The sequence below is a fragment of the Tamandua tetradactyla genome, chromosome 14, assembly GCF_023851605.1.
Source record: "Tamandua tetradactyla isolate mTamTet1 chromosome 14, mTamTet1.pri, whole genome shotgun sequence".
Lineage (NCBI taxonomy): Eukaryota > Metazoa > Chordata > Mammalia > Pilosa > Myrmecophagidae > Tamandua > Tamandua tetradactyla.
In genome coordinates this window covers 6883009-6909205 of record NC_135340.1, presented here as the reverse complement: position 1 = coordinate 6909205, position 26197 = coordinate 6883009, and the positions used below count along the sequence as shown (strand labels likewise).

The following is a 26197-nucleotide window of genomic DNA, read 5'->3' as shown; positions in this document are numbered from 1 at the left end:
TCTCTCTGGGAATTCACTTGCTTATGGTTCAAGATTCACCTTGGTATTGGGGGCCTTCAAACACTCTTCTCTATGATTAACATGCTGATACCTGTAAATTTCACACATACAGTTAGATATATTTTATCTTGTTTTCTTAACATTGACATTGTCTGAATCTTCTTCTCCCCAAATTCTCCACTTAGCCTGACATTCTTTTCTTAGTGTTTACCGTTTTCCCATTTCAAAGCATTCAAGTCTTTTTATCCTTTATTCTCTCCATTATTCAGATTGAGCAACTTCTATAGATCTATTTTCAAGTTAACTGACTCTTCTGCCAACTCCAGTCAGTATTTAAGCCATTCAGTGAATTTTTTTTTTTAAATTCAATTGTTGCACTTTTTAGTTCTACAGTTTATTTGGGGTTGTAAAAAATAATCTCCCTTTCTCTGCAGGTATTTCTTATCTGCTCACTTATTAAGATCATATTTTCCTTTAATTCATTGAACATAGTTATAAAAATGCTTAAAATCCTTGAGTGCCAACACCTTGCTTTATTTTTTTTTCATTAGGCAAGTTGCCTGTTTACAGAAAAATTCATGTAGAAAATATAGAGTTCACATATACTGCGCCTCCCAACACTCAGTTTTCCATTTGCCTTAATGAGGATCACAGTTTTTCATTTCCTTACAAGTCTATTGATTCCTAATTATACTGGGCATTGTGGATGTTATGTTAGAGATTAAGGAATTTCTCTTCTTCTGAAGACTTTTGGCTTTTGTTGTATCATGCAGTTTAATTACTGAATGATTACCTTAAACTTGTATAGGCTTGGTTTTACACTTTGTTAGAGCAGACTTATGAAAAGCCCAAGGCATCTTCAAGTTTCTCTTTCTTGGAACTAACCTGTAAACTCTTTCTCTTCTGCAGATATTTTAGGACTTGGTTTTAAGATTTGATAGGAAACATACAAATTAGAAGCCTTACTCCTAATGGCATAGTTCTTATTATTAAGGAACAACCTTTCTGAACCAATATATAGTAAGGCTGCTAAAATACCCATTTGTGTGGTTCCTTGGTTTTGATTATATTGCTTCTTCCATAGAATGCTTTGATTCTTCAAATTAATTTTTGAGTAAATATTTATTAAGTGTTAAGGAGGAGCAGGTACCATGCTAGTTTATAGGATTCCAGGACAGGGTTTACAAGATTATGGGGCTTACAATTTAGTGTATATGAGTATGGGGATAGATTTTGAAGAAAAAATCACATAGATATTAATTATGCTTATGTTAGGAACTACAGTAGAGAAGCATTTAGTGTATCAAAAATCTATTTACCATATGATGCTATCCTAGCCTTTAGTTTTAGAAATCACTCCCTGGAAATTAATATTTGAGTCCCTAAACAGGAATAGAAGTTAGCTGGGTGAAATGCAGGTGGGGAACTGTTTGTTAGGCAGAAAGAATGGTTTGAGTAAAAGCCTTGAGGCAAGAAGGAACATGGTTCTAGAGAAACTGAAATGCAGACAATGGGTCTAAAGTACAGTGACCAGTGAGTGGTGAGTGATGAAATTGGTAAATTGCCATAGGTTCAGATGATGTAGTCTTTCTAGGCTATATTGACAAATGCCTAAGAGCAAAGAAGCCTGCTAGTCTCCTCAAAACTCTCTCCCAACTCTAACAGATAGTATTATTAAACAAGCTCCATTTCCACTCTTCAAACACAGTTACTCCTGGAAGTGATGGCTCACAGTAAAGACAGGGGTGACATTGGAAAACTAGTAACTTGATTTATTGGTCTTGCAGCAGCTATCATTTTGGCACTCTGTACCCTGTCCTGTGGTTTAGACAGGCATTCATCTATTCTCTGTGCATACACCTCTCATTACCTTCAAGGTTGTCCTTTGTTTACAACATTGTTCTGTAGACTACATAATGTTGAATTCTTCCTTCACAAAATGTAGTATGGGAGTTATCATTTCTATGGGGGAAAGATTTGGCATTTGCATCTATATTTTACTTACTTAAAAAAGCAAATTAAGGCTTGTTGGAATACAGGAACTCTAACGGTACAACAAAGCTTGAAAATGTTTGAAAGGGGATTACATTCTGCTCTTATAGTTCTTCCTGTCATCATTAGTGGAGATGGACAAGTAACAGTGAAGAAACATCGGGCTTAATAAATCTTGCTTTTAATTCTTGCTTACTTAACATAGTCATATAAATTTATCTACCTCCCACCTCATAAAGCTATTGTTTAAGTAGGAAGATAACATCAGAATCACAGTTTACTTAGCTCTACCTTACCAAATTTTGGGGGAAAATTAAAAATGGTAGGAGGCAAGGAAGGAAGTGAGAATGTAAGTGAAGATACTTTTTCATCTAGGCTAGAGATTGTGACTGGGTAGAGTGGTGGCTGTGGGAAGAGCTAGGACACTTCCACAAGTTCCCTCCATTGTTCATGTTAGTAAAGAATGATATTTTCCTCCTTTATGTCCTTTTATGTATATTATATACTCTGTGTTGTAGTAGCATATGTTTATTTTACCTCTTAGGTAGTATTCACTTATGGACAGACTCTGTGTTTTATTTTCCTTCTTATCTACCACATTATCTAGAATAGTGGTTTATCTGTTCACTCATTCATAATTCGAATACTAACTGAGCACCTAATGTATTTTTGGAAACTGTTCTAGGAACTTTGGGGATAAATTCCAGGAAAAGCTGACACAATCCCTGCTTTCATAGAGTCACTCATACTCACGAAGGTGTATCATCTGATCATTGCACAAGGTAATGTCAGCCACAACCATAATGCATTCCATTTAGAAAAATGTTCGTAGTGATGGGAGTACATAATAGTGGAGGCTTCCTACTGAGTTGCAATATGAAAGAAGAACTGAAGTTAAAAAGGAAAAGTGGAGTAGACATTTTAGGCAGAGGGAAGAGTCTTTGATCTTGTGGCAGGACTGATTAGATACATTTGAGCAATGGAAAGAAGCCACCATGGTTAGAGCTTAGAGAAACAGGAGAAAGGTAAAGCTGAAACAGGAGGCAAGTGCCAGGCAATTCAGGGCCTTATAGGCCATGTCAAGATTTTAGTCTTTATTCCATTAGCATGTAAGGATGGTCTAAATAAGGATTTATTTAGGTCAAAAACAAATCTGGGTATTTTAGTTAGCAATGAAGATAGAGATAATAGACAGTGAAACAGAATAGGTGAGATTGAGGGAATGAGATTTTGCAGGTATTAGAAATGGGATCCACAATATAAGACAAGCTGGATAGTAGAGAGTTTGCTGTTGTTGAATTGGCAGTGGTATCCCCTAGTTGTGGGAGGTAGAAGCTAGAAAGTACGCATAGGTGAACAAGAGGAAGTGGTTGTCCTGCTGTTTGAAAATATAGCCAGCATTTGTAACGAGGAAAGTGAAGACTGTCAAGAAGCTCTAAGTGTGTTAAACACTGATGCTACTGGGCTGAGACATCAAAGAATATTTGCATGGACCTGTGTAGTGATAATTAGCTTAGGGCCTGTTTTTTCTCCTAAGTTATGATGTGTTTCCTCTGTTTGTGAGTGTCTGTGTTCAGGTTTCTAATATCACCCCCTGGTCTGATGACATGTTAGGAGGACTTACAGTATTCCACACAGGTAGTGATCATAGCTATGTTTTGTGCAGCAGAAGGATACAAAGCAAAGTCAGAAAATGAAAAGATAAATGGGGCAGAGTATAGAGGAAGCCAGGCAAATTACAAGGATACTCTCCCAGGGGAATCACAGACATTATGCTTAATTTCCACCCCCCCATGAGTTGTGACAACATGCAAGAAATGTAGTCTACCAGGAAAGCTCATAGAAGACCCAGAACCCAAGGTTTTGATTGGGGGGTCTGATCATACGGTCACCTTCTGCCTAGTCTTTACCAAAATTTCAGACTCAGAAGGAAAGTTTGTATTCAGTACAAATCACGTTATTTGTACAAACAGTTTAGGCACAGTGAGCCAATTTGATCAGTTCTGAAAATGGTGGGAAACCTCCCCAAATCCAAGTTTCCAGACACAAACCAAGGGCCAACCTCCCCAGTGGACCTTTCTAAGGATGGCAGTGCCTGGCTTGCTATGTTAACTCGCGTTGCAGTGGCGAATTTCTAGATAATCATCTAATTTGCTTCCTAGATCTCTGTGCTGTTACACATCATGCAGTATATTCTGAAACAACTATTATTTCTATGGGTGTGGCTATTTGATTGACACATTGATGCCACTGTCTCCTGACTTTCATGTACTTGGGCCACCGTGTATCTTCATTCTTTTTCAAACATTGCTGTTCCTGTGTAACTTAGCTTGTGTGTTGTGAAAGTCTATCCTGTGTTCCCTTCTTCCTTCTAACCTGTTCTCTAATCACTACATATTCACATTATGTCATACCTACCTTACTTGAAAGTTTAATGGAAAAAATATCCTTCACTTTAAAATGTCTTTTTATGCTAGGTTTTAATTTACCTCTATCTCCTAAGAAGTCAGAAACCTACCTGGGGCCTACCACATTTAATTTGAGTTCAATAGAAGGCAATTTTTATTGGAAATAGTAAAACTTAGTGAAAGCTCACAAAGATTTATTATCAATTAACATAATTCTAATGTGGAACTCTAGTATCCAATAATTGTTTATCTTGTAGAGAAATGTGCATAGCTTTTCCACTGGATCACTGTTGATTGTTGGGCCGATATTGCATTTACTGGGCATTGGGCCACCCAGACTAATGGGACTGTCTAAGAAAGTTGTGGTGCCCAGAATTGTGATGCTCCATATTGTTGTTTGGTTGTGGTCTGCCTACACTTTATTAACACAATAGTGTTTGTCTTTTTCCCTTCCTTTGGGTTACTATTCCCATGGCCCAGAACCCATTATTTTTATGCCTAGAAATGGATTCTATTCTCTAATTCCTTGTTTATCAAAGTGTTCCATAGGCCAGCAGCATCTGGAGCCCTTGGGTGTTTTTCAGAGATGTAGGATCTCAGGTCCTAACCCAGATGTACTGAATAAAAATCTTTATTTTAGCAAGATCCCACGTGATTCACATGCACCTTAAAGCTTGGGGGCCAATTGCCACTGCTCATTGTCCCAGTGTAATTCTCCATTATCAACCCGTACTTCTTGCATGTTTCACCCTTGGTCATGTGGGTGTTATTAGTGTGTATAGAGTTGTTGTTAGCATGCAAAGAGGATAAAAAATGTATATGGACTCATGGATTGATTCCACATGGACTCTGGTTAAACCATCATAACTAACAAGAATTCCCTAAATTGCATGAATCTGGTGAGTGTTGCTGCAATGTCAGCTATTAATAAATCTGTTGTTCCTTGTATGATGCCATGTACCTCAATGGACATGCCATTGACCCAGCTGAGGACAACTTCCCTGAGTGTTTCAGGTAGCTGCTTGGTGACAGTAGAGTATCAGCAAACCCCACACTGATGCCGCTTTCTAAAAATCTTCCATTTCACCCTCTGTGCTGTTGTTTCTAAGCAAGTAGCCACTGAGATGGCCTGTGGTTTATACTACAGTAAGCCAGTGTTCACATTTTCTTCTGTTTTTGTCTTCCTTATTTTTCAGTAGTTGTCTGGGCCCAGACTCTAGGATGGCTCACGATGGTCCACAGGATTCAGCAATGGTTCTGTCAAAAGTGTTTCATTTGATTATGAATTAAAATGTCTAATTCCTTTCTCCTCTCAATGTTCAACTTTTGGGCAACCTGCCCGCATTTCTGCTTCTTTTTATCCACCTTCAAACCTCTTTCCCTCTTTCTTTCATTCTTTTACTTCCAGTCATTCATCTCTTTCCTTAGTTTATTCAACTTAAGGCTTGAATTTTTCTCTTATATTTTAAGTTTCAGTGGATCATGATTTAAGTAAAATGTTCTATAACTAGAAAATTTGGCTGCATTACATCATTAATTTTCTAATAAAAATGAAAGTTTGAGAATTTAGCAAAATAGAAATCAAAATTTCATATTAATTGTAATTTAAACTATATTTGAGTTTTATTATTCAGGGTTTTCTAGACAGATGTTAATTTACATTAGAGTTTGATCTGCATATTGAGCAAATTTACTTATTGAAATGGAGTTCATAAGTATTGAGCTGATTTATATTGGAGAGAAATATTCTATTTAGTAATTTAAATTCTATTTCTAAGATAAATTCTTTTACTGTTCTCTAAGACAGGGAGAATATGCAAAGTGATAAAATTCAACCAACTGAAAGAATGGATGTCTGATTTTTTTTTCACTGTGAAGCTACATTGTTCTCCAAATAGCAAAGTACTTCTTGTTAGCTCTCTCCTGTAAAATGCTGTTTCACAAGCCAAAGTAAACTGAATCTATTTGATGTAATTTTTCTAAAGTCAGTAGACCTAGCCTTAGAACCTATTATTGTTATTTACAATTTATTATATGTGAGGGATTGAACAGTGTGTTTAAAGCTTTTATTCTGAATTTATTTTGAGAGCTTCTCACTGTGAGAATAAGATACAGCTTACTAGAAGTAACAGAATTTGTGGAGGTGGTTTTTAAAACTTAAAAAAATGGCTATTGCTCTAAATTTCTTAAAAAATTAAATTTCCTAAACATTTATACCTGTTTTTACCATTCCAAACTATTCTAAAGTTCATGCTTAAGTTTGAATGTGCAAGCTAGTGAAATCATTAGATATGACAAATGTATGTCTAAAAAGAAAAAGAAGCAAAAAATTCTCTTTTTGAAGATTTTTTTCCCCTTAGGATCCAGTTTTGATGGAGTACTCTACTAAGCGTATCTCCAATCTCAGTTCAGGTAATAAAATCCCTTTCTTCCTGGATGATGTTCTAGGAATTACAAATGCAACTGCCTTCCAGGGTAGGGAATGTAGAGATCAGGTGAGAAAGCTGGTGAAATGGAGAATGCAGGTGACACTGTGACCTGCCCAATTCTGAGAATCAGGACATGCCCACAGTTATGGCTCTCCAAACTATTTATAGTACATACAATCCAGACGCAATTTACCATTCAGAGATCATTTTTACTGTTATGTAAATTTCTACTTTTACCACTTTTCCAGGAAAACTGAGCTAGAAAGCTAACCAAAGTTCAGATTCTAAAGCAGAAGGGGTTTTGTGAAGCCTTTATCCACAGAGTTTAATAAAAAAAAACCATGAGTATAATGCCTCTCATTATGTATGTATAATGTATACATACATACATGCAGTATAATGTAGCTGCATCGGTTGTAGAAACTTCCTTTTGGTAAGGATTGCAAACCTTGCCCCTTAAAATCTGATAGTAAGCAAATGCAGAAGAGATCTTAAGCTCCTGTTCACTACTTTCAAAAGTCAGCAGAAGGCGGATATGTCGACAATTTGACCGTCCCAGACAGAAGGAAAAGATACATTGGAAAGAGGTTGGTGTCCAGATCTTTGGACAGAAACCTCACTTCTAACTGTGCTGACTACACGTGCTTATTAATCCATCAGTGAGAAGAGATTTGCTTTATGATTGAACAGGGCTACTTCTGAGTTGTGTGCAGTAACATGAACGGGCAATGGTCTCCAGCTGGATGAGGAGTAGGCGCGTCACCATAGAGAAGAACCATTCTCACACGGTGTCCTAGTTTGCTCCCAGAATGCAACACACCAGAGACGGATTGGCTTTTAATAAAAGGGGATTTATTTTGTTGGTTCTTCAGAGGAAAAGCAGCTAACTTTCCACTGAGGTTCTTTCTTACGTGGAAGGCACAGGATGGTCTCTGCTGGTCTTCTCTCCAGGCCCCTGGGTTCCAACAACTTTCCCCGGGGTGACTTCTCTCTGCATCTCAAAAGGCCTGGGCTGAGCTGTGAGTGCTGAGATGAGGAATGCCAAGCTGCTAGGCTGTGCTACATTGCCCTCTCTCATTTAAGCACCAGCCAATTAAGTCAAACATCACTCATTGCAGCAGACACACCTCCTAGCCGACTGCAGATGTAATTAGCAACAGATGAGGTTCACATACCATTGGCTTGTGTCCGCAGCAACAGAACTAGGTATGCTCACCTGGTCAAGTTGACAATTGAATCTAACTAACACACACGGTGATTGTCTCCGTAGCCTGGTCGCAACCGTTCCTGACCTCCTCTGAAGAAAGGCTGATGGCATCTGGGGTTCCTCTGTCACATGGGAAGGCACAAGGCCAGCATCTGCTGGTCCTTCATTCCTGGGATTTGTTGCTATCAGCTCCTGGTTTCAGTGGCTTTCTTAACTTCTGTGGTTCCTTGCTTGCTTCTCTGAGGGGGTAACTCTCTTAACTCTCTGGGGCCTTTCTGTCTTTTACCCTTTCAGAAGGGACTCCAGTAAAGGATTAAGATTCACCTTGAGTTGGGTGGGTCACATCCCAATTGAAACAACTTAAACAAAAGGTCCCACCCACAATAGGTCTGCACCCATAGAAATGATGAAAAGAACATGGCCTTGTCTGGGGAACCTAACAGCTTCAAACCAGCACAGGTGGTTACTGCAAATTTCAGGCTAGCTGATAGATAGACCCAGTGAGTACATTTAAAAATAGCAAATGGTCAAATCTAACCTTTCAATTCTGACAGCTGAGGGGTAATTTCATTGAGATCATTACTCTTCCAGGGAGGAAAAACTTGCTGAACACTGACCCCCTGCTTAAATAAAACGGGGTTATTTTTCCCTTGTCAGGTGAATCTTTTGACACTTTGATGCCAATTCTCATTATCTCTGCTTGGCCTGTAGATTTCTGAATTCTCTGTAAGCATGATTTAATAGCCTGAATCTGTCATGTAATATTTATAACTTTTTTGTGCTTTGAAGATTTTTACTTTTACTTATAAATGTATCATTAATGAGATGGCCTATATAGAGGATGCCACAATGTGTCATATTTATCTTATGCAAGTACAATTATTATAATACAAGTGTGTGTTTTGAATGTTTTTATGGCCCTTATATAAATTTTTCATTGTATGTGTACTCATAAAATCAACTAGTATTTATTGAGTACTTAACAATTATGCCAGGTACTATATTAAATGCATATGCATTAGTGAAACAGTATTTTCTAATACAAGGAAGTTTCCTCTATTTTGAATATTCACTTATCTTTTGAGATAAAATAATAAGAAATAACTAACGTGTATTGAGTTTTTATTGTGTGTTCAGGCACTGACTTAAGTGTTTTACATAGATTTAATAAAAAATGGATTAAATAGTCACTACTATCATTTAAAGTTAACGTGAAAGAAACTAATACACAGTTTAAATGACTCTCTAATTCACCAAGTTGGATGAACCCAGATAAGTTTATGCCTAAAATACTAGAATCAACTTTTATTTTTGGTAAGAAAATCAAAATCCAATGGTTATGTCTTTGAAAGGAAAATCTAAAAGGAAAAGGCCTAGACATTTTAAGTTTTAGGAATCAAAACTTCCATATTAATTTCTTATGGACCTTGACTATTCTTTTGTCTGCTTTTGTTAAGGAACCATTTTGTTTTCAGGTTATACATTGCTTTTAGCATGATATATTTTACTGTTTACTAGATGTGCCTTCCAATGAAAGTATAACTTTTTCTTTCTCTTTAAAAGAAGGACATTTTCCTGGCTTGTTATTCTGTTACTATTGTTACTCAAGAGTAATATAAAAAGAACAGCTGTTTTAGCTTCCTTAGCTGCTCAAGCAAATATATGCAATGGGATGGCTTAGAAAATGGAAATTTATTAGCTCACAGTTTTGAGGATAAGAGAAGACCAAATCGAGGTATCATCAAGGCAATGCCTTCTTCCCAAAGCTTGGCACTCTTGGGCTGCCTGACCATGCTGCTTAGTCCCTGACTGCTCTGTCACATAGCATGCATGTGGCATCCCCTCCTGGTCTCTCCCTTCTCTTCCAATTCCTTTGACCTTGAGCCAATTGCTTCCCCTTTCTTTTTCTCTGTCTGAATTTCATACTGCTTATCAAGAACTCCAATAATAGGGTTAAGACCCATTCTGATTGAGCTGAGTACACCTTAATTGAAGTAGTCTCAGTCAAAGGTCTTACTAACAATGGATTCATACCCCAGGAATGGATTAAGTTTAAGAACAAGTTTTTCTGGGGTATGTAGCTTCAAGCTACCATGACAACAATTTCTTAATTCTTATCATGAACCTGAGGAGTGCCATGTTAGTTTCATATTCAGCAGAAGCTAGAGATATTGGATCATTATTCTATTATAAATAATAGCTTCTCATCTTAAGTAATCTTGGTACCTTGGTTACTTAAGTTGCCCTTAAATATTTCTACAATGGGGAACCAATATAGAACAATTAATAATGAAACAAAATTATTGGTATTCTTTGAGATTTGGTTAGATCATTGTTCTACTCTATTTTCCCACTTGCAAACTTAAATATTTGTCAACAATTATTAAACAAATAATTTAAGTGCCATAATTATAAGGACAAAACCCTACTGGCTTAAAGGCCAGTCAAAATATGACCAAGTCTGGTTGTCTATGGTGAAAGGTATAAATTTCAATTGTATAATATTTGATGATAAGAGCAGAATATTTCAACCAAAGCTGTGTGAGAGCAAATGCTGAAATACCCGAGAAAAACATGGCCTTAATCCACTGGAGTGTGGACTCATTATAACAAGGACCATTTGGACTTGTTATAACAAGGACCTTTTGAGATGTTATTTTTAGTTAAGATGTGGCCAACTGAATCAAGACTAGCTTTAATCCTATTTCTGGAAGCCTTATTCAGAAGGCCATGGGGAAAAGCCATAGGGAAAGAAACTGGAAGTCAACAGGAACTGAAAGGGAAAGAAGACACTGCCATGTCCATTGCTATGCGACAGGGAAACCAACTATCAAGGATTACCAGTAGCCAGCCCCAGAATGCCACAGTCGTTAGGGGAAAAATATTGCCTTGCTGATGCCTAAATTTTGTACATGTCCTAGCTTCAAAACTATGAGACAATAAAGTCCTGTTGTTAAGCCAATCCACTGTTTTGTTTTTTTTTTGCATGAGCAGGCACTGGGAAACCAACCCAGGTCTCTGGCATGGCAGGTGAGAACTCTGCCACTGAGCCACCATGGCCCACCCTGGTAGTTGTTTTAACAGCTGGGAAACTAAAACAATAATTTATGACAATTATGTGCATCATAATTTATTTTGCTGAAAGCATTTTCTTTCTTATAAAGAAAAAACAGAGAAAGGACAGTTAGTGAATCAATGGATCTATTTCTTTAGCTTTTTAACAGTCAAGATTAGTTTGTTTATGTAAACTTCTTTTAGCAAATGGGATTGCAATAACTGAGATTATTTTCCTGGTGGAAACTTGAAAAATCAAGACATACCAACAAAATATAAAGAAAAGATTTATAATTTAAAGCTATAAAAGCTTAAGTTTTAACTTAAACTGTACAGATTTCTGAAAATTTTAATGTCTTAAGACATTACGTCTTAATGTCATATTGTTTGAAATAGTTTATGTATATATTAAGTCTGGCAATAATAATTTATTATGGGAAGCTGGAATTGGAAAATATTTGTTTTTAATTTTGCTGAGAAAATGGTAAAATAAATAAAAGAGTAGTAGCAAAATAAATGGAATTAGTTATACTTAAATTATTTCTATAATGGGGAACTAATATAGAACAGTTAATAATGACACAAAAATTACTGATATTCTTTGAGATCTTGTTTTTCTCATTGTTCTACTCTATTTCCCCACTCATAAACTTAAATATTTATAAACAATTATTAAGCAAATAATCTGAGTGGCTCAATCACAAGGACAGTTTATCTAAATGGAATAATAGCCTGCAATTTAAGAAATTTATTATAAAACAGCCAAGAGCAAGGAAACTAACCCTTGCCACAGTAACATCATAATAAGAAACAGAAGTGTACTTTTTTTAAGCAAGACAAGGCGTTCTTGAAGTTAATATATTATTTACCAGTGTATATATTAAACTTGTAGACTATAAGCTCTCAATGACTAGAACCGTCCATGTCTTTCTTATCTTTGAATTTAATAATTTAGAAGGTCCCTGACATGCAATAAATTTGTATGGAATAATTTAAATAAAACTATATCATAGTATTGTGCTTCCAGATCCACATTTTGAAAAGAGAATGATAGAAAAATGAAAAATTATTATTGGGAAATTCTTACCGTGGAAAAGTATACTCACTCGAATTCCAGTAAGAGTTTGTCTGGATTGGCAACACCAAGAAATGAAAGTTCATCGATTAAAGAAGCCTCTACTTGCTATCCCTGAATACATGTTTTTCTTGCTCATGCATCTGTAGGTATTAAAAAGGGCTACGGGTCTTCATTTCTATATTAGTTAAGACTTTGTCAACCATTCATTTCTCTACTTTTCTTAAGTATGGGTCCTGGCTTATATATATTTACTAACTGGATTAGCAGTTATCACTAAAACTCAATTCTTCCCTTGTGAGTAATTGAGTGAGAGAAAAGCTTTAACACCTGCATTTCTTCTAATTCATAGAATCCCCCCCACCATAAGAGTTAACTGTGTACCTATTCAATGAAACACATTCTGGGAGGTGTGTAAGAGTTACAAATTTGAATGGCATAGAGCAGAAAGGGAAGCTGCAAAAAAGGGGAACAGATGAAATTTTGGGGGATTTGTGAGGTAGAGGTCTTCTGGAAGGAAATCACAATTTAACCATATCTTGAAGGATGGCTATGGATGGGGGGGAGGCTTAAAGAAGGGATTTGCATAGTCTTGTAGCTTCCTTTGAAGCTCTACATGCCCTTTTCATCATCCTTCTATGTACTCAGAATTTTAAACAAAAGATAAGCTAAAAGTCTAGGTCATAGAATTAAACAGTTAAGAGTTAAAACTTGAAATTTCTCAGAACTGTCATCAGGACAACACTTTCTTAGCTAGATTATCAAAATTCTACCATTTAATTTTTAAAGAAATTCTAATAAAAACAGAGAGCAACTTTTCCGTATTAAATTGATAAAGAAAAAAAAACTAACATTCAGGAGAATTTAATATTTTCATTCACTCCTGGTGGAAATATAAATTGTTACAAACATTCTATCATCTCTCTCTCTCTCTTTCTATCTACCATCTATCTGTCTGTCTCTCTATTACCTCTCTCTCTCTCTCTCTCTACCTATCTACCTATCCATCTTATTCATTATGTGGGAGTCTCATAACATGTCTTAAAAGCTTTGCAGATGGTCATACTCTGAGACAGAAATCCCACTTCTAGGCATATGTCTCAATGATGTCAAAGAGTGATATATTATTAAGTGTAAGATTTTGAAGCATGTTTCAAGGCATGAGAAATACTTACAATATGACGTTAAGGCTAAAATGATAGCAAGATTAAAATTCTAGGTATAGTATTACCATGTTTTGTTCAAAACATGAAAAAGAAAGAATATTAATGCCTTTTTCTGGATGATGGAGTTATGGGTGATTTTTTTAAAAGCTGTTTAACTTTTAAAATATTATTTATTAGTAGGTAGAAGTTAGTAAAATACTAAGTACTGTTTTCTTTTTTGGCATGGGCAGGCTCTGGGAATCGAACCTGGGTCTCTGGTATGACAGGTGAGAATTCTGCTTCTAAGCCACCGTTGCCTGCCCAGTAAGTGCTATTTTTAAGGCCCAAACTATGTCTTTCATTTACTATCTGATGTTCTTTTGGACAAACTTTCTAAATACATTGACTCATTTTGTAATCTGATAAGTTATCCACAATTTTAATGGGAGTTACAAATAAAATGATTAAAATAACTTCGTGTATGTAAATTGGCTGTTCATGCATTATAAAGCTAAATTGAATTTTGAAGAAACTATGTCTTTTATTTATTATGTTATTTATTTTTAGCTTTAAGTTTGTTCTATGTAAAAAATTTTGGTAATACACATAACAGAAAAGTTCCATTTAGCCATTTTTAAGTGTGCAATTCAGTGGTATTAATTCCATTCACAGTGTCATCCTATCATCACCACTGTCCATTACCAGAATTCTTTCATCACCCCAAAAAGAAAGTTATTATTTACCAATAAACGATAACTCCCTTCTCCCCCTACTTGCCCCAGGTAGCCTTTAACCTACTTCATGACTCTGTGAATTTTCTTATTCTAGATATTTCATATGTATGCACTGGTTTGAAACTGTTATGTACCCCAGAAAAGCCATGTTCTTTAATCCTCATTCAAATTGTTGGGTGGGATCTTTTTGGTTAAGTTGTTTCCATGGAAATGTGGCCCACCCAATGGTGGTTGGGACCTTTTGATTCAGTGTTTTCCATGGAGATGTAGCTCCATCTGTTCAAGGTTGGGTTGCTTACTGGAGTCCTTTAAGAGGGAACTGTTTTGGAAAAAGCCAATAGATCTGACAGAGCCAACAGAAGACCTGATGTTTGGAGGTGCAGAACTCTCTTAAATAAAAATTGTGAGGGTTGCACCCTCTTCTTATTCCTGATCTTAGTGGGAATGCTTTCAATCTTTCAACCATTAAGTAGGATGTGAGCTGTAGGTTTTTAATATATTTGCTTTATCATGTTGAGGAACTTTCCTTCCATTCTTAGTGTCCTAATGTTTTTAACAAGAATGGATCCTGAATTTCTCAAATGCCATTTTTGCATCAATTGAGATGATCATGTGGGTTTTTTTCTTCATTGTTTTAATATGATAAATTACATTAATTGACTTTTTATGTTGAACCAGTCTTGCATACCTGGAACACATGACACATGATCATGTTTATAACTCTTTTAATATGCTGTTGAATTCAGTTTGCTAGTATTTTGTGGAGGATTTTGACAACTACATTATAAGAGATGTTGGTCTTTAATTTTCTTTTCTTATGGTATCTTTTATCTGGCTTTTTTATGAGGATAATGTTGGTCTATAGAATGAATTAGGAAGAGTTCCCTCTCTTCATTTTTTTGGAATAGTTTGGGCAGAATGGGCTTGGAATATTCCCCAGTGAAGCCAGCTGGTCCTAGGCTTTTCTTTGTTGGGAGGTTTATGATTTATTGACTCAAATTTTTCCTTAGTAATTGGTCTGTTGAGATCCTCTATTTCTTCTTGAGTCAATGTAGGTAGTTTGTATGTTTATAAGAATTTATTAATTTCATATAGTTCATCACTAAGCATTAATACCCAGAGGTGAGGGTGTTTGGAAGTCATTTTAGAATCTGTCTGCACCATCATTGTTCTTCATACTTAAGGTGCTATCCCTAGGAAAATGTCACTGATTTTAGGATGACATACCATGTCAAGTTGAGGAGGCACCTGTTGTGCATAAATGTTTTAAGCTTTATTTAATCTCTTCAATTCCACTTTTCTGTCTCCATTTTTCTCAAATTCACAGATACCTTCCCTTTTCTTTCTCAGAGAAGATAAAGGTCACCAGCTTTGAACCATCCAAGCTGCATTTTCCTCTGTGATGCATGTGCTCCTCTCTACCTCTGTTCTTCTTCTCTTTCCTCCTGTGTTAGAGGGAAGAGAACATCTGTATTATTTCTGAGTAGCACCCATTGCCATCCACCTATTTTTCTCTGTGCTGTCAAGCTCTCATTCCACTGAAATACCAATGTGGTTATATTTCTATATGCAACTATTTCTTTACCTTTCAGATATTTTCATAAATTACATTTTCATTTAATTGAAAGAACTTCCCGAACAGTATTCCAGTCACTAATTTCCTTTTCTCACTTCCCATTCATTCCTCAACCTGGTAAAATATGGCTTCTGTTCCTGATAATGTTAGGAACCCTCTTTTTAATGTTATTTCTCACTTACCAGATCCAGTTTTTAAATTCCTATCCTACATCACACTTTTTCCCTTGCTATCTTTTTTTTTCTGGACAATGGCATTCTCTCTTTTGCCTTTCTTGGTATCTAAATTTGCTCCCCTTAAAAGGACACCAGTTGTGAAAAAAAAAGAACAACAGTCTTACTAGGTTAGAGTGGGCCCTAATCCAATTTGACCTCATATTAACTAATCACAACTTGAAAGATCCTATTTCCAAATAAGCTCACATTTACATGTGCCAGGGGTTGAGACTTGAACATATCTTTTTGTGGGACACAATTCAACTCATAACGTGTCTCAGTTGGTTTCCTGTTGTCTGCCTATCCTCACTCCAATCTGTCCTAGACACTATAGCTCTAGAAGTCATTTACATTTCTAACTGTGAGACATGACTCCCCCAAACAGCTTAAGTTAAACTTTATAAATCCTAAAGCTCAGGTGTTAATATTATCACATGAACCATTAAATACAACTATTTCAAAAACATAACCAAAATGGTCCCATAATTTGTGGTTATGAAACCACTTGTCTTTTGCTTCCCTTTGGCTATTGTCTATGCTCTAAAATAAAATCCATCAAAATTATACATCTGATGTTGAAATTTTATTCTTCTGATACTGAAATTAACTACCTATTTGATTTTAGATAACTCTCCATTTCTCTACTTTTCACCCAGTCACTTAATTATAAAATAAAGCATTTGCTTTATTTGATTTTAAAGAGTTGTTCCCACGGTTAAATAAAACTATGTTTTTATTTATGGTTGAAGCTTCTTAATTAGAAAGTGTTATTTTATTTTATCTGGTTCTAATCAATTATGAGTCCATAAGATAATAAGTGAGATACATAATACTTATACCATGTACCAGTTTTATCACGGAGCCCTAGTGTTATATTTGACTGAACTATACCCTTATATATATTTTTTGAAATCAGAGGCAATGTTGACTTTTCTGAAAGAAATATAATTAGTATTAAAAAAGCTCAATTGTAAACACAGGCCATTCTTTTGTACGTTAGAATGAAGTTGAGAGTTTAAAGTAGCTGTACAGATATGATCTTCTGTCAGCTTGAACAGAATCTGACTAATCCATCTAACATTAATTCATTTAGGTGATCTTATGAGCAATACAGGGGAAAGCTGTTAGAAAGTTCCTATCATAGCTAAAATGCATCTGCCAAAGTTTATTTTTCGTATTGTCAAAGGCAGAGAGAGACTTACTCTTATTATGCCAAATAGACTTTCAGTATTCTTAACTTTACAAGCCTAGTATAATAGCATGGTATTTGAGTTGATGAAAGTGTTGTAGATTCTTGTATTCTACAACTATTCTAATGTCAGTGCATAGTATTCTTAGAATTAGGAGAAATTCTAATTTCCATACTAACCAAATTTTAATATTTCTCTTTGTAGAGGATCAAATTTAATTTTTAGATAATCAATATGGAAATAATATCCTCAAAAAGCACAGTAAATTCTTAGCCTTGTGAGAGCAAGACAGAATTGTGAAGTCCGCTTTAGAAGGTGTTACTATTCTATTTAACGTTTTTAGAAAGAAATTTAATAAAATATCTTGGTAGTTTAGGCCTTATGGTGGTTTGAAACTGTATGCACCTCAGAAAAACATGTCCTTAAAATCTAATGTGGAGCGGCGTGATGGTGGCTCAGTGGCAGAATTCTTACCTGCCATGCCCGAGACCCAAGTTCGATTCCTGGAGCATGCCCATGCAAAAAAAAAAAAAAAAAAATCTAAGATGTATAAACCTATTGTAAGGAGGCTCTTTTGATGAGGTTACTTCAGTTAAGATGTGACCCACTTCATTCAGAATGGCACTCAATCCTCTTGCTGAAGTCCTTTATAAATGAAATATATACAGAGAAAGAAGAGAAAAAACCATGGAAGTAAGAAGGTAACTGAAATCAGTGAAACCCAGAAGAAAACGGAGAGAATGGCAGATGCCACCATGTGCCTTGCCATGTGACAGAGGAGCCAAGGATTGCCAGAAGCCAGTTTTTGGGAAGAAAGCATTGCCTTGACAATGCCTTGATTTGGACATTTTCCTAAGCTTTAACCAGGAGTAAATAAATTCTCATTGTTTAAGTCTCACTCATACCATGGTATTGCTTTGTGCAGCCTAGGAAACTAAAACAGGCGTCATGTTTTTAAGTGTCAAAATTACATGGTGTTTCATCTATTCTTTCTTTGCATGTTAAATTAATGGCCTTGAGTCAAGTGCCACAGAGACTCCGTGATTGTGCTTCTTGGCCTCATCTGGTGTGTAGACATCAGGGCAGCAGGGAGTACCAGGCAACTCTGAAAAGAAAGAAGACTTGAAAGACATTGTGTGGCAAAAATGAAGAAGTTATCATATGCTTTCATTTATTCATTCAATAACTATTTGCTGTGTAGCCCAAAGCTAATGTTGAGTGAAATTCCTTAAGTTATCTATGCCTGGAGATACTTTATGGCCATCTGACGGAATACCCTTGTAATTAGTATACAAATCTATGATGACTTCAATGTGACAGTGACCTTGTGCCAGTTTGAAAGTGCTGAGTACCCCAGAAAAGCCATGTCCTTTAATCTTGATTCAGTATTGTGTGGTGGAAACCCTTCTGATCAGATTGTAACCACAGAGAAGTCATGCTCCCAGTTGTGGGCATGACCTTTTGATGGGTTTATCTCCAGGAGGATGTGGCATGCCTGATTGTGGATGTGGCCTTTGGGTAGATGAAGATGTAACTCCACCCTTTCAAGGTGGGTCTTGATGAGTTTACTGACGTCCTTTAAGAAAGGAAGCATTTTGGAGAAAGCTCAGAACTGATGTAGACGTTTGGAGATTGAGACAGAAATAGGCCAGGTGCTAAGCCAGGACTCACAGAAATAGCCAGAACTTGAAGAGAAGATATTTCCAGCCCTGGCAGATGCTAAGCTAAGAGATGAACCCAGAGTTTTGCCCCAGAGCAGCTGAGTGCCCATAGATGCTTAGAGAAGAAGCCACTGGAATCAGAAGCTGGAAGCAACAGAACTGGAAACAAGGCCTTCCCAGACCACTCTTCCTTGAGCCAAAATATCTTTCTCTGGATGCTTTAGTTAGGACATATATATGGTCTTAGAACTGTAAACTTATAACTTATTAAATTCACTTTTTAAAAGCTGTTCCATATCTAGTATATTGCCTTCTGGTAACTTAACAAACCAATACATACTCCTACAACCTGAGTAGCACTGCAGGTGGTCAAGAGAAGTGGGTCCCTGGCCTCATAGAGAATCACTAAAATAAAGGTACATGAAGAAATAAACATCCTAGTAAATATTATTTGGGGAAAAATAAGCACCTGAAAAAAGAATAATAATTTAGATAGAATATTAGAGATTGCCTCTTGTCTAGGCAATAATTGATATTGAGATATCAAAGATTAAAAAGTGTGGGAAAGAGCGGCATGAACCATGTGAAAGAGATAATGTATGAGGAATTGAGAGAAAGCTGGATTAGCTAGAGTACAGGGAACTGGAGAGAGAGCAGAATAATTGGAAAAGCTCTATGTCCAACAATGAGAATGTTTTCTTATACTATGGTTCACTTGTACAGAAAAAAAATCTTGTCCGTGTTTCTGAAGGCTATTTATGGTGTATGAAATCATTCATCACAAGTTAAGTAAAAAGCATGATATAAATTCACTATTTGTGTGTTTCACACTTTCTCAATTTTCCTGTGTGTGTTATGAAGATAATAGTGGGATATATAAAAATAACTGCCATTTTCTCTAGTGAGATTATAAGGGGTTTAAATATTATTTAGTGTTCCTGTATTAGTGTTCTAAGGCTGTTGTAACAAAATACCACTAACTGGGTAAAACAAAATAGATTTATTGTTTCACAGTTCTGGAAGTTAGAAGTCCAAAATCAAGTTATCAGCAAGGCCATGTTTCTTCCGCAGACTCTAGAGAAGAACACTTCCTTGCCTCTGCCTAGCTTTTGGTGGCTCCCCAGAGTCCTTTGTGTACTTTCGTTTGTAGGTGCCTCATTCCAGATTCTGTGACTGTTGTCACATGGCCTTCTTCCCTGGCCATGGCTGTTCATTTTCACATCGCCTTAGGGGAATACCAAACAATGGATTTAGGGCCCACTCTAATCCAATACAGCCTCATCCTCCCTGATTACATCTGTGAAAGGTAGCATGTATAAGACGTTTTTGATATAGCATTCTTATTCATAGCAAACAAGTAGAACAAAACTAGTCTCCCTGTGCTGGTTTGAAGCTGTTTTATACCCCAGAAAAGGCCATGCTCTTTTAATCCATTCTTGTGGGTGTAGACCTATTGTGGTTGGGACCCCCTTTTTTGATATACTGTATGGTGGGGGTCACATTTCATTCTTTTTCCATGTGCATATCCCATTATTGCAGCACCATTTGTTGATTTTTTTGGGGGGTGGGGGGTGGGTGAAGTGCATGGGCCAGGAATTGAAACCAGGTCTCACACATGGCAGACAAGAATTCTACCACTGAATTACCCTTGCATCCCCAGATGGGGCCTTTTGGTTAGGTTGTTTCCATTGGGATGTGACCTACCTACCCAATTCCAAGGGGATCTAAATCCATTACTGGAGCAATTTATGAGAGGATAAAGGGAAGAAACAGGGAGAGAGAGAGAGAGAGAGAGAGAGCGTGCTTAGAGAGAAAAGCCACAGAGATGCTAGGAGAAGACCCACAGAAGTTGAGAGAGGGAGCCAAGAACCAGCAGATGCTGGCTATGCACTGTCCCATGTGAGAGAGGAGCCTTTTTCCACCCATAAGGTATCCTCCTCTTGATGCCTTAATTTGGAAATTTTCATGGCCTGTAAATTTGTAAACTAATAAATCCCCATTGTAAAAACCAACCCATTTCTGGTATATTGCATTCTGGCAGCTTTAGCAAACTGAAAATCCTCCAATAAAGAAATGGAGATAGAGTTTGTTTTATTGGTACAATAGAATACAGCAATTAAAATGGAAAAAAAAACAACAACCCGCAAACCTAGAACATGAATCAATAGGTGAATATCAAAAATGTTATTTCAAAGTGAAAAAAGTTATGAAAAAAGAATCTATGGTATGATACAGTTTAGATAAATTTTAAAACTGTTTTATATATTGTTTATATTTACACTTATATATAGGGGAGTTTTTAAAATTACAATCCAATGATGCTCCCCATCTTCTATTACTTAGGGAAAAGAGGGGAGTGAAATGGATAAGGGAGCAGCTTTTGCTGCATTTGTAATTTTTATTTACTTTCTAACAGATCTATAGTATATTTGACAAAAATTTTTATCTCTGTCTAATCTTATACCTTTGTATTATTTTGAATGTTGAAATCACTAAGAAGAAGCAATTACATTTAAATACCTACCAAAAAAGTTAGGACTCATGTCCACATTGGATTACTTGAGGAATAGAAAAAGGACATATCTTAGAGGATCTGAATTTAACTTAATTTCAAAATTTTACTCTGCAATAAAACTTGCAATATAGAAGAAAGTATAATACACAAATACACAATTTAACATATTGTTATAATGTTAATGCCCACATAATCCCATTTATAGAACTCTATAGCATTTCAGAAGTGTACTCCTTCTCCCCTGTGCATTTCCTTTCAGTTCACAAATTCTCCTTGCCTTCTAAAGGTTATCTTCCTATGTATACAATATACATCCTGAAATAATGGTTATAGCTTTACTACTTTTGAACTTTATATTAATGAAATTACACCATATGCTTCTTTTGTATGTTGCTGGTTTGGGTTTAGGTCTAGTTATTCACTTTCATCACAATTTAATATTCATTTCTTCACCTGTTGATGAGCATTTGGTTTGTTTCCAGTTTGGAATAAATGAGAATTGTAGCTCTGCTCTTGTACACAGAGTATACACATGTACACACACACGTACATGTATGTGGGTATGTAGATTATATGAATGAATGTAGACTAGTGCACACGTGTAAAGGTTTCTATAATGCAGATGTTGTTTAAGTTCAAGTGTACTTAAGAAATTGTTCAAGTGAAATTGAAGAATCATAGGGGATGTTTATCTTTAGCTTTACTAATTATATCAAACTGCCTTCCAAAGTGATGGTACCAATTTATATTCCTACCAGCAGTGTATCAAAGCTCCAGCTACTCTATATCTTTGCCAACACTTATTATCTTCTTTAAAATTTTTCAGCAATCAAATGAACATGTAGTAGTATCTCCTCATGAATTTAATTATTATTTATCTGACTTGTAATTAAGTTTAGCTTGATTTCAAATATTTATATGCCACTTGCACTTTTTTTTGTTTGTTTGTTTTGACATTCTTGTCTTTTGTCCATTCTTCCTTTAGGGTGCATATTAGGTAGGGTTCTCTAGAGAAACAGAATCAGCAGGAGATATCCATAGATACAAAATTTATAAAAGTATCTCACGTAACTGTGGGAATGTAGAGTCCAAGGTTTGTAAGGCAGTCCTTACGCTGGTAACTCCAATGAAGTTCCTCAGTGAACCCTGAGGAGAGGCTGGACAACCATGGGAGTGGAAGAGTCCAGAATCCAGAGGGCAGGCTGTGAAGCTGGAGACTCTGAGGAAGGGTCTGGATGAGTTCCACAGGAGAGGTACACCAGGTGAAGCAGGAAGAGTGACTGTGTCCTCTGAATTCTCCTTCAAAGCCTCCGGTGATTAGATAGAAGCCGCACTCATTGCAGAAGATACTCCCCTTAGCTGATTACAAATGCAATCAGCTGTGAATCCAAGTGACATAATCGTGATTTACGTCCATGAAATGTCCTCATAGCAACAGATAGGCCAGCGCTTGCCTGGCCAGATGGCTGGGCACCACCACCTGGCCAAGTTGACACATGAACCTGACCGGGACGAGGTGTTTGAATTATTATTTTTTTTACAGACTTAAAGTACCTTTATGTTTCTGAGCACTAGGTCTTTGTTAGATATGTGTGTAGAAACAGTCTTCTCCCATTATGTTGCCTATTTAATTTTCTTTATAGTTCCTTTTAATGAACAGAAGCTCTTAATTTTCACTTGATCACATTCATTAATCTTTTTAATGGTTCATTTCTTCTGTGTCTTGACTAGAAATCCTTCCATGCATTGACATTATAAAGATACTGTTCTGTATCATTTTCTATTTATAGTTTTGGCCTTCTCATTTGGTTCTATCTTTGATTTACTTGGAAATGCTCCATTTCAGATTGAAATTTTCCCTGTATTCCTCATTTACTTATCAGGCTGCTGAAGAAAACCAGCATTTCTGAGAAGTGATCTTTAAGAAATCTTGAAGGTGGTCTGCTTAGGAATGGGGATTTAATATGGAGAGAACCAGGGAATTAGAAGGAAATGTAAATTCAAATAGATTTAATTTGATATTAATTGTGCTTATCTGTGTATGTTCAGGGAGACATAAATGAGTAACTAGAAGACAAGTTAGAAATCAGTAGAGGAAGAAAGCATTTGCATTTATTGGAGAAAATAAATTCAGGCATGTTTTAATGGTTAACTGATAGCCAAAATTTGGGGCTGCAAATAACAGCCCAAAAGGTAGAGAAGAGTAGGGGCAGGGGGGAGCTGGGAGAGGAAGGAGTGTAGACAGAGCTTTCCATTATCTATGGCGATTAATGGGAACAGCAATACAATCAATTGAAAAGGTGGATAAATTTAAAAGATTTATAGTTGGCTTTGAGGATATGTGTGTGTATGTGTGCATAAATCGTATGTGGAGTTTGATTTTATAAGGCTGGGTCTGGTGTCTGGGAATTTAAATTAAGTAAAATTTAATGCTTAAATGCTCTAAGGAACTGACTCAGTAATTTGTCCCATTTCCCCTCCTGAATCCTTATCAGTCTGTCCTTTAGCTTATATTGGTACTGAATAGTTTCTTCATAGGGCTGATACAAATGACAGGCTAAAACATCTTTACCCTTCTCATACCCCTCTGAAAGGATGAATGCTGAGTAAAAGTTTATGTTTCCAGGGACTTTTTCCATAAAGATTCTGACTACATATAAAGTAAACACAAATGACAGATGCTACCAGCAGCTAAACCAAGGTTACTCTCTAGAGTAAATTTGAAAGTAAAATTTATCATCAGGATGTTTACTATAATCTTGATTATATTAAATCTGATTTCATTTAACTTTTTACTAATGAGTGAAATAATATACCCAAGGTTTGCTTTATGTTAATGCAAAAAATGTTGGCAAGAAAAGATAAAATAAAGCAAATTAATGCCTGGTGAGCAACGGGCGTGTGAGAATGAGGGTGCATTATACTCTTCTCCGTATTTCTTCTGTGTTTGGAAATTTATAATAAAAAATTGAAAAACAAATTGTGTTTAAGGAAGTGTGTTAAGGGATACAAAATGAAGAATGCAGGTTAATATGCATTTCTTCTGGGATGGGAAAATTAATTTGCAAATGAGTATATATTCCCCTCTCCATCCATCTCTCTGTTCTGCTCTTCATCCATCCTTTGCTAATCTAAGGTAGTGTTCACATCACTGGGGAATATAAAAAAGTTTAAGAAGAGTTCTTAGAAACACAGAATTGAGAAACTAAAGAAACCTTGGACTCTTTTATTTCAACCTGCATTTTATAAATGATTCTGAGGCTCAAGAGATTAGGCAATTACCTTAGCTCATACAGAGCATTTAGTGACAGATAATATATGCAAGATTATAGAGTTTTCACATATTATACCTGATATGTCATATAGACTTGATGTAATTTATGCTTCTTGTTTCCATCTATTGCATATATGAAGGCTTCCATGTGAATGAAAATGGAATTGTATTTTCCAATATCTTCTCTTATAAAAACTCATTAATTAGCCGCAGTGGACTGAAGCCACTGAGCTTTTTTGTAGCATCCAATCCTGCTACATTCAGAACCATCTTTGAGTGCTGTGAAAAAGGTTTTCACAGATGTGGGAATGGTAGGAAAGCACACCCTGCAAACCTAAGTAACTTTGGCAGATTCACTTTAGGGATTTTGCTAGAAAAGGCAGCTCCTGAAGGATGAAAAGTGTTTTGACATGGAAATGTCTTAATATCTCTATAAGGTTGTCAGTTTTTCTTAAGGGAATTTTCTATATCAAGATAAATTACAGTTTTGCCTTTTTGAGATTTCAAAAACAACAAATAGCTGCTGACTAGAAAAGCAATAAAATTGCTCAGCCTTAGTTAGAACCATATGTAAAATACAACTTTGTAGTGCTTGTCATAGAAAATTATGTGTAATTTGGAAAGACAATAAGTGAGCCCATTTAGTCTGATGGTTATCTGAGATCTACCTCTGCCAATTAGTAGTTGTGTGATCTGGGGCAAATCACTAAACCTTTCTGTGCCTGTTTTCTCATCAGGTAAGTGCAACTAAATAATAAACCTGTCTTCATAGAGCTTGGATAAGGGTCACTTGAGATTAAACAAATAAAGCTCACAGGATGGTAACTGATAAATTTTAAGTGTTCTTTTAGTGGTAGTTGGTATTTGTATTATTTGATTAAATTATATAACAATTTATAGTGTATCATTAATAACCATTAGCTAAATTGCCTGTAGCACCAATTTTCAAATCTGTTACTTATTGTCCATCCCATACCCATTCTCCCAGTCTTCCCTAGAAAAAGGACCAATTTCATTTGGGGTGGCAAGGTGTCCAGATGTGAGCGAATGTATCCGAGATAATGTGATTTACAGCTAAATTCTGGGTTAAGAGATATATGTAAAAATATCTGCCATACTTGGAAAGTTGCTTATAGTGAAATCTCTCTACTGGGAAGTGTCCCATTTTTTCTCCCTTATCTCCCTTTTTCCTGTTTTTTTGCCTGCAAAGAGAAAATGAGAGCAAGATGCTATTTTGGACTATGAGGTTATGCTGAGGATGGAAGCCATGATTTAAAATGATACAGCAGAAAGAAGGGAAGAGCCCAGGGGGGCCTGCTGACTTGGTGGGCTTCCTACAAACTCCAGACATCTAAAAAAAGATGAGATAAAAAAGCCTTTTACTGTGTTGAAGTCTCTGTTATTTCAGATGTTTATTAATAGCTGCTGTAATATAAGTTTTAACTGATAGATTATCCTTTAGGGAGGATTTAAACATTTAGGCCCCAGCTCCAGAGATTCTTATCCAGTAGGTTTTGGTGAGACTCATAGCCGGATAGGTTTGCATAAACTATACTAGAGATTAATGCTATAGGTTTCTGGGTCATGTGGATTGTATTCCCAGGATACAAGTTAGCTTTTGTTAGTTCCAGAAGGCAAATTTCTGTGAAATGTCAGAAGGTACAGTAAAAAGAAGTAGTAGATAGAGCATTGTGGGTGCCTTATTCAGAGAGGAAAACCATT

General features: G+C 36.1%; 1 long non-coding RNA gene across 1 annotated transcript in view; it reads left to right on the top strand.

The window, feature by feature from the left end:
* The window catches only part of LOC143654788 (uncharacterized), a 53614-nt gene extending 27768 nt beyond the window's left edge, over nucleotides 1-25846 (top strand). The window contains exons 3-4 of the long non-coding RNA XR_013161952.1: nucleotides 2678-2774; nucleotides 25686-25846. This is a non-coding gene — a long non-coding RNA (uncharacterized LOC143654788). The remainder of the gene's footprint in view (nucleotides 1-2677; nucleotides 2775-25685) is intronic.
* The last annotated feature ends 351 nt before the right edge of the window (nucleotides 25847-26197 follow it).